Genomic DNA, 16,175 nt, shown 5'->3' on the forward strand with positions numbered 1-16,175 from the left:
TATATACAAAAATCATTCTTAGTTCCAGCATTATGCCAAAACAGGGTGGAGCTGAATTTGCCCTCAGGCTACTGGGCTGGAACACCAAATAGGTAAAACCACAGACAATTTTATAGTTGTGCGAACCTGTCCCTTCCGTTCCATTTTACTGCATTGTTCTTTGGTCCCATATTGCATTCCTGCCTCCACCCCACCAGAATGCAAATGCACCGGGGACCAGGAAAGAATGTCTGAGATTCATTGCAAAATCACACGCTCTATGTAGTCACACTAGAGGCCCAGTGCACATTAGGGTCCCTAGCGGCTGCTGGCCGGTACTCCCTCCCTTCCCCCGGCTGGCCCCGCCCACTGGTCGAACTCCCGGTTGAGGGGACAATTTGCATACTACACTTTTATTATATAGGATGGTGTGGCTCTGCCAGAGATACAGTACAAACATCAAGTAGGGCCCAGACCTGCCATGGAACACGAGAGGCCCCGTGACGTCTTCTCCACTGTTTATGCTCCAGGTTCCTCACGTGTAAATCTAGACTTGACAGAAGGTACTCCAGAGAGGTCCTGCATAGCCCTGCCAGCATGTAGAAATTTTTTTAATGTTTTTAATCAGACTGCAGATCTTGCAGGTGAATATCTCTTGATCTCTTATCCATATAGCAGAATTGTTTTCATCATCAATTTCAAGCCTATTGACAGGGTCAATTCTGACCTCCTGCTTTCTTCCAACTAAGGAGGAGCATGAGAGAAGCTGATGGTTAAGAGAGCTATGGATGTTAAAAGGTTTAATCTATTAATACAAGGGTAGCATTTCCCAAAGCATGTTATGCTGAACACTGACTCTGTTAGATGTTCCATCAAAAAAGCATTTTAAGGACAAATACGTTTAGGAAATATGGCATAAAATACCTCTTCTTTTTCAATGATTCTTAGTGTGCATTAGTATATTAAAGGCTCTGAGGATTCCTGTGATGAAACTGCTTAACTGCTCAGCTGGGGTGGCTCAGTGGTTGAGAGTGGACTTATGAACCAGGAGGTCACAGTTCAATTCCCAGGCAGGGCATATGCCCAGAGTTGCGGGCTCAATCCCCAGTGTGGGATGTGCAGGAAGCAGCCAATCAATGATTCTCTCTCATCACTGATGTTTCTCTCTCTCTCTCCCTTCCTCTCTGAAATCAATTAAAAAATGTTTTTTTTAAGAAAAGAAACTGCTTAACTACATTGAATCAAGTGTTTCTCAAGCTTATATGATCAGGAAAGCTTTTTTACTCTTTCATGTAACTGTTATTAATACTCCAAGAAACGAATGATCCACAGACTACATTTTGGGAAACACTGCTATAGACGGGGGTGGAGGGTGCCTAGAATCTAAAGGTTTTATGCAGGGGAGTGAGTTATGTTTTAGGAAAACCACTTTGGTGAGGATCAGGCCCTTCTCTCCTAGTTGTTGTCATTTTAGGAAATTACCCTGTATTCTATCCATATGCTCAAGCCAGAAAAACAGGAGCCATATTTGTTGTGGTGGTAACTTTTAAACAACTAGAGGCCCGATGCATGAAATTCGTGTAAGGGGCTCAGCCCTCACAGCTCCTCACAGCCTCAGCCAGCCCTCACAGCCCCGGTTGCATCCGGAAGGTTGTCCAGACAGTCGTCTGGAAGGATGTCCAGACGGTTGTTCTGCTGTTCGGTCTAATTAGCATATTAGCTCTTTATTATATAGGATTATAAAATGCATGCATGGTTTAAAAATAAGCCCAACAGTGCAAGTGATAGTATGAAAAACAAAAGCCTCCTCCCTCCTCTCTCTCTCACGTTCTCCTCTACCCAACAGCCTGGCCTACTTCCTAGAGGTACTAAGTAGGGTTAGCAGGTTTCATTTCATTTTTCAGTTTTTTATATGCAACTCTAAATCATACACATGCAAACCTATTGTTTTAAATTATACACATTCAGCAGTATCTATTGAAGAAATTTGTTCTCACACGTCTTCCTGCCTCGCTCACCTCTGACCTCCTCTCTGTCACCAAGTTCTATCAATTTTACTTTCCAAATGCATCTCTCTGTCCTCTCCTCTCCATCTGTCCTGGCAGCACTGTCACCAGCACTCTGTCCATTCTCTTATTGTACTCATAAAGATGTTAAAATATAAGTTAGATGATCTCTGGCTTCAAAGTCTTCAAAGGCTCCCCACTAAAATACAATTCAAAATCCTTGTCAAGATCTGTGAAGGTTTGCATGTCCAGGCTCCTACCTACCTCCCCTACCCATAGCCAGCCTCTCAGCAAAACCTTCACCAAACTCCAGCCACAGGTGCCTGCTGTCCCTTAAACACTTGTGGCCTCTTCTTCTCCTTAAAGCCTTCCCATTTGCTCTTTCCTCTGCCCAGATGGATTATCCCCAAGTTCTTTTTGGCCAAGTTAACCCATAGGCTTCTTTCAAATATCAATTTAAAGAGCATCTAATCTGAGTCAGCCCCTGTGTCTTTCTCTGTTCTCCACACTACTTTAAAAAATTTGTTATTTTATGTTTATTTTTTAAATGTCGCTTAAGTTCCAAAAGAATGAGGAACATATCTACTTTATTTAACACTATATCCTGTAAAATTGGCATATGTCTAGTCACAGAATGGGCTTAATAATTATGTATCATATGAATGAATTTAGCCAGTGGAAAGTTCTCTCGCGGTTTTAAGTTCCTGCTTTTTCTTAACGTGAAGTTTAGTCCCATTCAGATTTTCATGTTTTGCATACCTATCTATCACCTAGAAGACTCACTCATTCATCTCTATGAGGAGCAGAACTTATACGGACATCTCATATAACTCTCTGCTTAAGTTTCACTGTCCTTCTCAGTTTGTTTCATTCTCTTCTTGGGAACTCACTGCACTCATTTTCTGTACCATTCATTTTGTGCCAAATCTTATAATGCCTTGTAACAACTTATCTGCTATTATTGGCACCTCTTATTTACACATTTTGTCTTGCCAATGATGTCCTAAGTCTATCAAGTATAGGAGTTGGTACTTCGTATCCTAAAGCATACAGTGTGCCCCTGAACAGGGCAGTTGCATTAGAGGAGTCTCCATCCACCCCCTCTGGTGCCCCCATTATAAGACTTTGATGTGGGAGTTTGGCCCATTTCCTTTCACTCTCTTTTCCTCCTCTGCCCTTCTGAGTGCGTTGCCATTATGCCGGGAATAAAGGCTGGTATAAAGATAAGCTCTGAGGTCAGGAGAAGTAATCAAGGGGAGTGTGCAGACAGAGGACTTGCCAGTGTCTCATTTCCTCCCCAGTGTTACAGGAGGGGAAGATCACGCGATAAGGGAATAGGTGTGTTTTATATTGCTAGGTGTCTCCTAGAACATATTAAAAAGTGACTTGTTCAAGATTTTGAAAATATGGATTTTTAAAACTTAAATGAAACAAAGAGGATTACATCCTCAAAAAAATTCAATCATTGACTCAGTTTCTCTTTGTTCAATTTTTGGGTGAATTAGACCCAAACATCAACTTAATTCAGAAAGTGTCTTTGAGATCCAAGAAGTCATTCTGTACTTCGAGTTGCCATTTCTAATCTTGTCCAAATAGTGATATTTAAGGAATATTTAAAAAAACTGAACACCTTAGCAACTCCCCCCGCCCCCGCCACCAAAATATAAGGGCTATAAAGGATCTGCAACCCTTTTATTGTACTAAGCCAAGCTTCCTCAACTTACTTCTGAAAATGGAGTAAAGTAAAGCCTGTAATACTGTCTTTGTTAGCACAGAACTATTCCAGGAAAGTAGACATTTTCACAATTACTTCCTCCTTTGACCTAGTATGTCTTCACAACAACCCTTTAAGGTGAACAGAGTGGAAGCTATTGTCTGCTGTCCTTATTTTGTCAGAGAGGAAACTCGCCACAGAGGGCTCACTGACATAAGTATGCAGCTGATAACTCGTGTTGGAGAATTCCCCTGAAGAATTGCTATGAGATAATGCTGTTGCTCAGAATAGGGCTGTTAACCTGGGGTCAGGACTGGCTAAAGAATTTGCAGGGTCTAGTGCAAGCATGTCAAACTCAAAGGCTAACACAGGCCAAATAAACAAGGTTTAAGTTTATGTGGGCCGCAAAAAAAACACACAACACATAAGCTTCAATTTTAATAGAAACGTAGGTTTATTTTGAAAAATATAGTATAAAATAGAATAAAAGCAACGATAAAATTAATGTTTCTTTACATACCATTATATCGGCTGGGCTGCAAAAATATTCGTTGTGGGCCGCATGCAGGCCGCAAGTTTGACATGCTTGGTCTAGTGCAGTGGTTGGCAAACTGCGGCTCTCGAGCCACATGCGGCTCTTTGGTCCCTTGAGTGTGGCCACGAAGTTTCAATTGCACTGTACGTGCGTACCCGCACGTGGTATTTTGTGGAAGAGCCACACTCAAGGGGCTGCAGTTTGCCGACCACTGGTCTAGTGTACAATGAAAATTTGGAGCTCCTTGTTTGAAAGTTCTGAAGACAGCTGAAGGTAACAGCAGGACATTAAACCGAGCATGGGGGCCCTTCCAAGTACAGGGCCGTGTTTCCATGAAGCAGGGCCTGCCTGGGGTCTCTGGATGGCTAACATTTGGGTGGCTGGGTATCAAGGAGACTGTGAACTCCTGAACTCCTGACATTTTAGGCAGAATTCTGTGTCAATGTGTATAATATGGTTGTTTCTTATATTCCATAGCTATTGTCAGATTTTCAAAGTGGTCTGTTAACACAATAAAGTGTTAAGAGTGCATCTTCGAGAGCAGCAAATGTTCCCACAGAGCCCAGCATGTCACAATACATTGGCGGGACCAGCCTGCTGGTGGGCCCTGGGCACGATCCTGCAGGAGACTGTCTGTGAATGAGTGAGTTTTCATGAATGCATGGGGATGAACACAAAACAAAAAACTGTTAAGGCTGCCCAGCTGCTGCCAGAAGACAGACGCTGACGCTCGAGGATGCATCCTCAAAATATAGGAAAGCAAATAGTGTGAGGTATTCAAGATGAGCCCATTCTTTATAAACCGAGAAGTACCACCTAAACACGAGCTAGTTTATTTATTTTCACCCCTTTCAAGGAAGGTTCTCCGTCTTCTTCTGTAATTAGATACCACATTCCCTCCTATTAATCAAGGAGAAATGTATCACCGGAAGACCTGCCAGCTCACGCTTACTTGTATCTATTTTATAGGTAACTATAACCCAATGTTAGGGACTGGAGTAAGGTAGGATTGTAGATAAAGCAGGCGCAGGAGACGCCCTCAGAAAGAGGAGAGGAGTGGTGGTCATCTCTTAGAGGCGCTACACACAGATATCCCTACGTGTGGATTTTGCTGAAAAGCCTGCTCCTGCCGTGAGGGGCGGCATTCAAATTGTATTCAGTTCCTTTGCACTTTTAGACTAAAAATGCTCTTCAGCCAAATCTCCAGCTCATAGAAATGGGGATAGGGAGAGATGGGTAATTGAATCCATTTTCCATTTGCTCAGTGTCAACCTTGTCTAGATGCAGCCTCTGGCGCGCAGAAAAAGCACCGTCCACTTGTGTCCTGGTCACTGTTCTTGCGCGTGGCACAATGGGGCACTCTACGGGGCACAACAACCCAAAGCTCGTGGGTTCCAGCGAGAACCTCGGTTGCTCACACCAGGAGACTCACTCATGGAAGAATAAGTGCTCATAATTCTCCCCATCCCGACAGCTGAAAGAGCAGGAGGCTGGCAGGCGGGCGCCTTCCTATGGTTTCTAGGACTCAGGTGCTCATTATTTCTCTTAATGGAATGGAACTGCCCGAGGGAATCTGACTTGCCTCCCCGCACGCCATGGACTCCAGCTGGAGTCTTCTAGTCCTGACTCCCTGCTCCCCGCAAGACGCCCAGGCCACAGCGAGAGGTCCAAACTTTCAACCAGGACAGACTCCGCCCCGGCGCCCCAGACCGTGTCCAGCCAGAGCCGAATGGGAGGGTCTGGAGTGGACGCTCGCAGCACCGGGTGGGGCTGGAGGAGGGGGGTTAGGGGGGGGTGAGGCCGCGATCACGGGTCGGGAAGTGGGAAGCGCAGGGAGGGCAGCCGGGGCGACGCCGCGCCGCACGTGGCCCGGGAGTCGGCGCGCTCTTTCTAGGAACAGCCGCGGGCCAAGGAGGCCTGGGCAGCCCCGCCGGGCGCCCCTCTCCCTCGGTCCCGGGCTGCCCGGGAGCAGCACCCCACTGTAACCCTCGCGATCCGCGGTTCCCGCCCCTGCGTCCCCCACTTCGGCGACTGTGCGGGCGTCCAACACGCCCTGGCCGCTGGCTGCGGGCGGGGTGCGGCGGGGCAGCTCCAGCGCGCTCAGCCTTGGAAACGCTTGGTGCTCCCGCCCGGCCCCGCGCCCACTCTGCCCTGCCCAGCGCGCGCTCTGCCTTCCCGGGCGCGGGCTCTGGAATACCTGCTCCTCCGGCTCGGGGTGGGGCTCCTCTGCTCCGATCCTTCCCCGGGGCTCCGGGAAGTGCTCCCGCCTCAAGGAAACCGCTCCTGCCTCTCGGCTGTCGAACGTGAGACTATATATCCGGCAGGAGACTGGGTGTGGGGCGGAGGAAGCCACCCTCCCCCCACCTTCCCCGCCGCGCCGCGGCCTCGGTGTCGGGGCGCGGAGCGGGCAGCAGCCTCAGCCCGGGGCCGGAGGGGGGCGCGGGGCTGGCGGGGGCCGGGCAGTCGAGGGCAGGGGGCCGCTCGCTCAGTCCCGCCCTGCGCCTCCATTCATTCAGCACCAGGCAGATCTACTATTACTCCACGGGTTCCCACCCCTCTCCTCGTGTATTAATGGGTGGGTGAGGGGAAAGGGAGCAGGAAAGGCGCCCCTCTCTGGTCTGGAAAAGGAGAAAAAGGGGAGAGGACGGAGGGGGGATAGAGACAGACAGACACGGGGTCAAAGGCTCTGGTCTGAACGCTTGGAGGACACATCTTTCCCCAGCCACCCTAACAGGATGGGCAGCCCCAAATCCGAGTTGACTCAGCTCGTCCCTTCTGCACGCCCCCCCCACCCTCGTCACCCCCCCAAGAGGGATGCTTTGTATCTATCTGCTCCAAACTCTGCCAGGCGCCCCGCAACGACCCACAGCGCAAGGTTCTTCCGAACACCCAGGAGGGGCTGGAGGCGCGGTTGACTCAGACCTCCGCAGGCTTGGAAGACAGAAATCTGCGCGCGGTGCGGGTGGGAGTGGGCAGGTGGATGGAGACTGGAGAGGATAAGATGCTGAAAGAACAGCGGCGGGCTAGCTTTGCTCAGCGGCCCTTCAGGTTCTTCAAAAAGACGTTTGGTTTCTTAGCCTGATAGATTTTTTTGGGGGGTGGGGGGAGATTAGGTGTGGCCGTTGGCATCAGGGCGGAGTTGTAGAGGGAAGGACAGGCATGAGAGTGGAGCTGTCACAGGTCTCATCCAGGATGTGCGGAAACCCAGCAAACGCCCAGCCTAATTCCTTGGACAGGTGGAAGATACATTCCCGCATAAATATGCTACATTAAGAAAATCCAGAAAGGAATATTGCTCTATAAGCTGTCTTCATTCCCCTCATTACAACGATCGCCATAGATAAAGACATAAAATTCATGAAGGTTAGAATGAATGCAATGAGCTATTTCCTGCATTAAAACAATTTACACCCAATTTGAATTATCTTCTACTGGACTCTCTTTAATTAAATGCATCAAGGAAAGTGTAACCTAAAGACACCTGGCTAGTTTCCTCTGGTGACTGCCTGAAACCAACAGGGAGAGGAAAAGTTAGGACCAAATAAACATACTCTGTTACCCCTCTCCCGACTCAAGAATAAATCTGAATGTGTCCTCAAAACGTGTATGAGAGTACTTGAGAGATACAGTCACATGTTGGCGAGAACGTGGTGGAAGGTAAATTGCTACAACTCTTTGGAAAGCAATTTAGCCCACATTTCCAAGGCATAAAATATTTTTAGTCACTTTTTAAAATAATGTTCTCAACAGTAAAAGACTGGTAAAAGATTCCCATTTCTTAGAATGCATCTGAAGGAAATAACCCACAAAAAGAGAAATGCCACATGAACAAAATTGCAGGTTTGTTACAACATCTATAATAATAAAAGTGTAATATGCTAATTAGACCGGAGAGCCAAATGACCTTCCCGACAACCTTCTGAATGTCATTCCTGACGAAGCCATGGCAGGGCCAATGCAGAGGTGGTTAGGGGCGATCAGGCAGGCAGGGTGAGTGGTTAGGGGAGATCAGGCAGGCAGGGTGAGTGGTTAGGGGCAATCAGGCAGGCGGGCAGAGTGGTTAGGGGTGATCAGGCAGGCAGAGTGGTTAGGGGTGATCAGACAGGCAGGAGAGCAGTTAGGAACCAGCAGTCCCAGATTGCGAGAGGGTGCAGGCCAGGCTGAGGGACCCCCCACCCCCACTGTGCATAAATTTTGTGCATAGAGCCTCTAGTTATTAATAAAGGAGAAAATAAAACATACTTTCAGTGGAATATTGATAGGTAAAATGCAACATTATTTTATCTATCAACATTATTATAAAATACAAAATCATAATTTGATTATCACCATTAAAATTACATTTATGTATGGATAATGTATGAGTTTGCTAGGGCTGCCATATCTAAGTATACAGGCTGGGCAGCTTAAGCAACAGAAAGGTATTGTCTCACAGTTCTAGAGGACAGAGATTCAAGATGGAATTGTCAGCAGGGTTTGTTCCTTTGGAGGATTTTGAGGAAGAATATGTTTCATGCCTCCCTTCTGGCGGGTCTGCTTGTAATCTCTGGCTTTTCTTCGCTTGTAGAGGCATAAACCTGATCTTTGTGATCATCTTCACAGGGTGTTCTTCCCTTGTGTGTGTCTGTGTTGAAATTTCCCCTTTGTATGAAGACCCGATTCATATTGAATTAGGGCTTACCCTAATGGTCTCATCTGAATTTATTACGTCTTCCACATTTCTATTTCCAAATAAGGCCACATGCTGAGGGTTAGGACTTCAACGTGTAAATTTGGTGGTGGTAGGAGAGGGGGAGCAAAGTCTAGGGGGAAGGGCAGTCTCCAGGGTTTTATCTCAAAACCACTATTGCTGAAGGTCAATGTTGAGAAATACATTATTACAATAACTGACATCTACTTTCAAAGTCTTCTCTACCTCACCATTGCTTAATAATTTACCATTTTATTCAACCTCATAAAATGAATGTTTCTTTGTAAACCTGCCTGGAAGATTTTATTTAATATGCAAAATACTTACAAAATGTGCTAGACCTAATATGTCAGATCATTCTAATGACATGTTAAAGTTGGAGACTGTGAATAAATACAGTGTTCCAAAAGAATGCTATCATTCCCCAATACTATCTCTTTAAGCAAATACTGTTTCTGCCCTGGCCAGTATGGCTCAGTTAGTTGGACATCATCCCATGCATGCCCCAAAGCGTTTCCAGTTTGATTCCTGGTCAGGGCACATGCCCAGGTTGCAGGCTCAGTCCCCAGTAGGAGGCGTGCAGGAGGCAGTTGCTCTCACATCATTGTTTCTTTCTCTCCCTCTCCCTTCCTTCCTCACTAAAAATCAATATAAAAATCTTTAAAAAATAAAATAAAGAGTTTAAAAAGCATACAAACAAATACCTTTCTGTTGACTGATAGTAGCATGGAAACAAGAGGTTTGATTTTGATCTACAGTAGAATCATGAAAATACGGTGTTCTGGAACTAGAAAGCTAGTTCTTTGGGCCCACTATCTTACTTTATAATGGTGAAGACTAGACTTTGTGTCTTGTCTAAGGTCACTTTATTAGTTTTAGATTTTCCCATAACCAATTGCCATAAAGTTGGTGTTTTAAAACAATATCCATTTATTATCTCAAAGTTCTGTAAGCCAGTCATCTGGACACAGTGTAACTGAGTTATTTGTCCAGGGTCTCACAAGGCTGAAATCACAATGTCAGCCTGGACCCTGATCTCATCTGTGGCTGGAGGTACTTTTCTGAGCTCTTCATTGGTTGGTGGCAGGATTTAGTTCCTTACAGCTACAGGATGGAGGGCTTGTTTTCTCACTGGCTCTTGGTGAGGGTTTTCTTCCAATGCCTAGAGGCCATCCTTTCTCTGGTCCTATCCCTGTGCTCTCTCTCACATCATGGTTGTTTGCTTCTTCAAAACCAGCAGAAGAAAATATCTCTTTCCCTCTTGAAATCTCTGACCCTTTGTAAGGGCTGCAACCTGGGATCATTTCGCTTTTGATGAACTCAAAATCAACTGATTTGGGGCCTTCACTTTCATCACATAAACAATGACAGGAGTGAAACCCATCATAGGCACAGCCTCACCCCTTGTAGGGGAAAGGATTCTATGGAACACATCCACTACCGTGCGGTGACCCGGGGCTGGCTTAGAATTGGGCCATCTTATCACTGACCTCGGTGGTAGGTGGTAGCATCAGCGGTAGCAGTGTTGTTTCCTACTTTATTGAAGAGTATCTCCTGCATAAGAAAAAAGATTATTTTCATTATCTGCCCATTATACAAAGCAGATAGTTATGGATTTTCATAGGTGTTTTTTTTTTCTTGATTCCTTTCCCCTACAGAGATATACAGGTCTTTGAAAGTTACATAACATCTTCATTCACAATTGTAAAAGTGTAACAGGTGAAGACTAAACTGCTATTTTCCGAATCTAAGTGCAGTGCATTCTGAGCTGATGGTTCCTTAAGCCTTGCATCATAAACATCAAGAGTCTTTTGAGAATGCTATTGAGAATTCTTTTGAGAATCCTGTTTTGAGAATGCAATAGAGTTATACAGCTGAATTAACTAAAGGCACATCCTCTCTATTGACTATTATGTCGACATTAAAAAGAATAAATTAAAGCTATTCCAGTTGAATTGCAGTAATTTCCAAGCAGTTTAGTTTGTAAGGAAAGTAATATGCTGAAAAACATGTCTAATATGATCTTGTTTCTATTAAACCAAAATCAAATAATTTTGAATAAGCACTTGCATACATAGATATGTAGGTCTATGGAGGCCTAGAGAAAAACATGGAGAATGTGTACTGGGTTATTAACATGTTACCTTGATTGGTGAGAGAGGGTCCTGCTACATGTGGGGGAAGTAAGAAGGAGGAAGGAGTATCAGGCAAAGATAGACACAAAAAGAAAGACTAAAATATAAGTTAAGGTATGGTATGATCACATGCATTTATTGAAATTATATTAAAACATTTTTACTAAAGAAAGAATGCTATGAGCCTCCACTCCCTCCTAACAAGTAAAAGGCTAAACAAATTGAAAAATAAACTATCCTTAATTCCTCAGGGCATTACAGTCACAGGGCAAACTGCTGCCACCAAAACTGGAGAAAGTGACAAGTAGATACAGAAAATTGCAAACGACAGGAACAGAACCCATGAGCAGACACCTCCAAATTACTGGTATCTAGGGAGAAAAACTGAATTGTACTTGACCAATTGCTGGAGGCTCCGTGTGAACAACTTTTAAGTTAAAAACTCCCCCAGTGGAACCTAGTCGTGGGGCTGGAGTGGGGAACACTTTCGTGAATTTTACTTCCAAAACCTCTACCACATCCTCACAGTGAACAGCAAAGAAAAATCCCCTGGTGCTCCCAGCAGGAGGAGGGGAAGAGGAACCGTTTGAAATAGCCAGAACATTATGTCCTTCTTAACCATTTTATCAGAGACTAACCTGGTAGGATTTTATTGGAGCCTAACTTAACTATGTGAAGGGAGGTTCCCAAATCCAGCCCCCATCTAGTCATTACCCAAAGGGGGAAATCTGAGATGCACTTGGGTTGCTCATAGCCAGGGCCATAGGCTCACCAAAAGACTAAGACACAATTTTAGGACTAAAGTGCTTCTCTTCTCCTCACACCTTACCATTACATGACTAAATACCTATTTACTGCAGTTCCTTTTACCCAGTATTTATGCCCACCCTACAAAAAAAAATTACAAGGCACATTAAAGGCTAAAAGCACATTTTAAAGGCACTGAACAAGTATCAGAACCAGAGTCAAATACGGCAGGACTATTGGAATGATCAGACGAGGAATTTTTTAAAACTATGATTAAAATGCGAAGGGCTTTAATGAATAAAGTGGAAAACATGCAAGAACAGATGAATAATATAAACAAAGAGATAAAAATTCTAAGAAACTATAAAAATAAATGCTAGAGAAAAAAAAACTGTAGCAGAAGTGAAGAATGTCTCTGATGAGCTCATTAATGGCCTGGATACAGCTGAGGAAAGACTCTCTGAGCTGGAGGACATGACAACACAAATTCCAAAGTTGAAAAGCAAAGAGGAAAAAAAGACAGAGAAAACCAGAACAGAATGTCAAAGGACTGTGAGACAACTATAAAAGGTGTAGCCACAACATGTTGATGAACGATATCAAAGAAGAACTAAATAAATGGAGAGATACTCCATGTTCACGATTAAGATGACTCAATATTGTCAAGATGTCCATTTTTTCTAGCTTGATCTGTTGATACAATGCAATCTCAAACAAAATTCCAGCAAGATATTTGGTGGATTCCAAAGATTGTAGACTCAGACTCAGGCTAGGAGAACTCAACATTGGAGAATAACAAAGTTGGAGAACTGACACTGCCCAACTTCAAGAATTACTATGAAGCAAGAGTAATCAAGATAGTGTAGTACTGGTGAAAGAAGTGACAAATAGATCAATGGAACAGAATAGAGAGCCCATAAATAGACCCACATAAATATAGTCAACTGATATTTGTCAAAGGAACAAAGACAATACAATGAAGCAAAGGTAGTCTTTTTCAACAAATGGTGCTAGAACAACTGGACATAAAAATAAAAACAGGAATCTAGACACAGATCTTATATCCTTTACACAAATTAACTAGAAATGGATCACAGACTAAATGTAAACTCATAACTATAAAATCCCTAGAAAATAAACAGGGAAAACCTAGATGAGCTTAGGTTTGGAAATTACTTTTTAGATATAACAACATAGGCACAATCCATGGAAGAAATAATTGATAAAATGGACTTCATTAAAACTAAAACATCTGCTCTGCAAAAGACAATATCAAGAGAATGTGCAGACAAACCACAGACTGGAAGAAGTATTTGTAAAAGCTATATCTGATTAAGGACTTGTATCTAAAATATTTTTGTTATTGTTGAGTTTAAATATACTCCTAAAACTCAATAATAAGAAAATAAACAGCCCAAGATCAAGATATAGGGTATCCTATATAATAAAACTCTAATATGCAAATCAACTGAATGGCAGAATGACTGGTTGCTATGATGTGCACTGACCACCAGGGGGCAGATACTCAATGCAGGAGCTGCCCCCTGGTGGTCAGTGCACTCCCACAGAGGGAGCACACTCAGCCAGAAGCCAGGCTCACAGCTGGTGAGTGCAGCGGCGGTGGTGGGAGCCTCTCCCTCCTTCGTGGCACTAAGGACCTCTTGGGGGATGTCCGACTGCTGGCTTAGGCCCGCTCCCCAGGGAGCTGGAGTGGGCCTAAGCCGGCAGTCGGACATCCCCTGAGGAGACCTAGACTGCAAGAGGGCGCAAGCTGGGCTGAGGGACCCACCTCAGTACACGAATGTCCTGCACCGGGCCTCTAGTAATATTACTATAAGTTTTGCTCTTCTTTTTTTTTCTGTGATCACTGGGAGTGGGTAGTCTCTATGATTCATGATGGTTTAATATAGGTTTTGATTAAAGAAGACCACTGAGCTTATTCTTATAGATGTTTGATGGTTTGGGCAATGATGGTCCATTCCACAGCACCAATTCTGCCTAACAAGTGATCCACTAAGCACTCTCATTCCTTGGGCATGCAATGCAGCTGGGATTAAGGAAGCCCACTCCTAATAACCTCCTATAACCTGTTGGAGTTTGAAAATAGGCATGAGGAGGAAGGGTCAAAGAGGCACGTCCCCCACCAGTACAAGCCGTTCGGTATTGCAACAGGTTACAATGAATATATCCTGACCTGAGCCTGAATTTCCCAGGCCTAGAATTCCAATAGATGAGTGGATACCAAGATAAAACATCACCTTTTGTCCTCCATAACTTAGGTTAGGACAAAACTTAGGTTAGGACGAGAATTGCTATTAAATTTATATCCACATAATCTTTTACAATCTTCCATTAATAGCTTTTCTAAGCAGGAAAACTGAAGTTTTCAGCTGTTTGCTTAATAATTAACATGTTATCCTCTGAATTTCAAATGCTCAGAGGCATGTTCTATTTAGATAATTATCTTCATCCCCATACTTTTTTCATATTACTAAGGCCATCTAACTGTAGTGTTTGGCACATGTAAGTAAAATCAAATGCCATTCCTATCTACATTTCCCCAAATAAATATTATCAATTTTTTTCCAATGGTAATATAGCTATGCAAAGTAAAAAAAAAAGTTACTTGCATCCTGTAAAATATTAAGTATGAATCAGTTTGGGGTAAAAATTCTGCCAATTTTGTTTTCAAATTTTCAATCAGTCAGTTGTCATCATGATCAGGTGCTAGATAGTGTGTAAGGTGATGATCAGTTTCACTCTTTGAGAACTGACCCTGAAGAATAAGGGTGATCCTTCATCAACCATCATTTGTTCATTCATTCATTCATTCATTCATTCATTCACTCATTCACAAATATTGCTATATATCAGGCACTGTGCCAGTTTTGAAACTGAGGCAAAAGAATCAAAATCTCTTCCCTCTTATAGATTATAGTTGGAGAGAATAGAAGACAGAGATTAAACAAACTCCAAAGTAAACATCTGGTTACAGATTGAGATAAGTGCTATGAGGTATAGAATGGAACTCTGTGAGAGAGAGTAATAGGGGAAACCTGTTTTAGATGTGGATGAAGGTAAAACTCTGTCAATTGACATTTTGGTTGATATGTAAAGAATGAGAAGGAGTGATGTGGAAAGTTCTAGGCAAGAGAACAAGTATAAAGATCTCAAGGGACAGTGTTTTTGGGTAACAGGGTATGTGGTTTGAGCAAATTCAAAGAACAGGTAGGCTCCAGATGAAATAAGATCTTGTAGGTCCTGGTAGGATATTTGGGACTAAAGGGAAGTAACAGTGCTATGGAAGGGTTTTAAAAAGGATTTTGAGAGCCTACCTTTAGTGATTGAAACTGATTCATTCAAGGATAATCACCTGACCTTAGCAAGCTAATCAGGTTTTTCCTTCCAGAAATGTGAAAATTTTAACCCAAAAGACACAGACTCAAAGTTTCTGGAACCTCAGTAACTCTAGACAGCACTCTAGAAAATCCATGAATTTTTGCTACTGGGTCTTTAGAATTTTCTAAGTTCCTGTCGTTTTATCTATTTTGGATTCTGATATATATCAGTATTCTAAGAAAAGTTATTTATTATTAATTATTATTATTTTGTTCAAGTTAAGTAGATTTCATTTACTTTCATTTTTAAAAGCCTTAACTGCCATAGCTGGTTTGGCTCAGTGGACAGAGAGTCAGCCTGTGGACTGAAGAGTCTGGATTCGATTCTGGTCAAGGGCACATGCTTGGGTTGCAGGCTTAATCTCCAGTAGGGGGCATGCAGGAAGCAGCCAATCAATGATTCTCTCTCATCATTGATGTTTCTCTCTCTCTCTCCCTTCCTCTCTGAAACCAATAAAAATATATTTTTAAAAAATAAAAAAGCCTCAACTAATATAATTTACCAGTTGACAATTTTCTGCAGTTTCTATTGTATTTTACTATTACTTTAAGATGTCTAACCCAAAGAACAAATATAGAAGATGAATTGAGAGGATAATGATTTTTTTTAAATATATAGATGTTTTAAATATATTTTATTGATTTTTTTACAGAGAGGAAGGGAAAAGGATAGAGAGTTAGAAACATCAATGAGAGAGAAACATCGATCAGGTGCCTCCTGTACACACCCTACTGGGGATGTGCCCGCAACCAAAGTACATGCCCTTGACTGTAATTGAACCTGGGACCTTTCAGTCTGCAGGCCAATGCTCTATCCACTGAGCCAAACCGGTCAGGGCTTAAAATATATTTTTATTGATTTCAGAGAGAAACGGAGAGGGAGAGAGAGATAGAAACATCAATGATGTAAGAGAATCATTGATTGGCTGCCTCCTGCACGCCCCCTACTGGGGATCAAGCCCGCAACCCAG

At 43.3% G+C, this 16,175-nt stretch overlaps 1 protein-coding gene across 1 annotated transcript in view; it reads right to left on the reverse strand.

Moving 5' to 3' along the window:
* FAR2 (fatty acyl-CoA reductase 2) overlaps positions 1-6,512 on the reverse strand; it is a 121,155-nt gene extending 114,643 nt beyond the window's left edge. The window contains exon 1 of the mRNA XM_014454051.2: positions 6,432-6,512. The gene's annotated coding sequence lies outside the window, so the exon portion shown is untranslated. The remainder of the gene's footprint in view (positions 1-6,431) is intronic.
* Between the last annotated feature and the right edge of the window lie 9,663 nt (positions 6,513-16,175).

Source organism: Myotis lucifugus, unplaced genomic scaffold (assembly GCF_000147115.1).
Source record: "Myotis lucifugus unplaced genomic scaffold, Myoluc2.0 scaffold_30, whole genome shotgun sequence".
Classification (NCBI taxonomy): Eukaryota; Metazoa; Chordata; class Mammalia; order Chiroptera; family Vespertilionidae; genus Myotis; species Myotis lucifugus.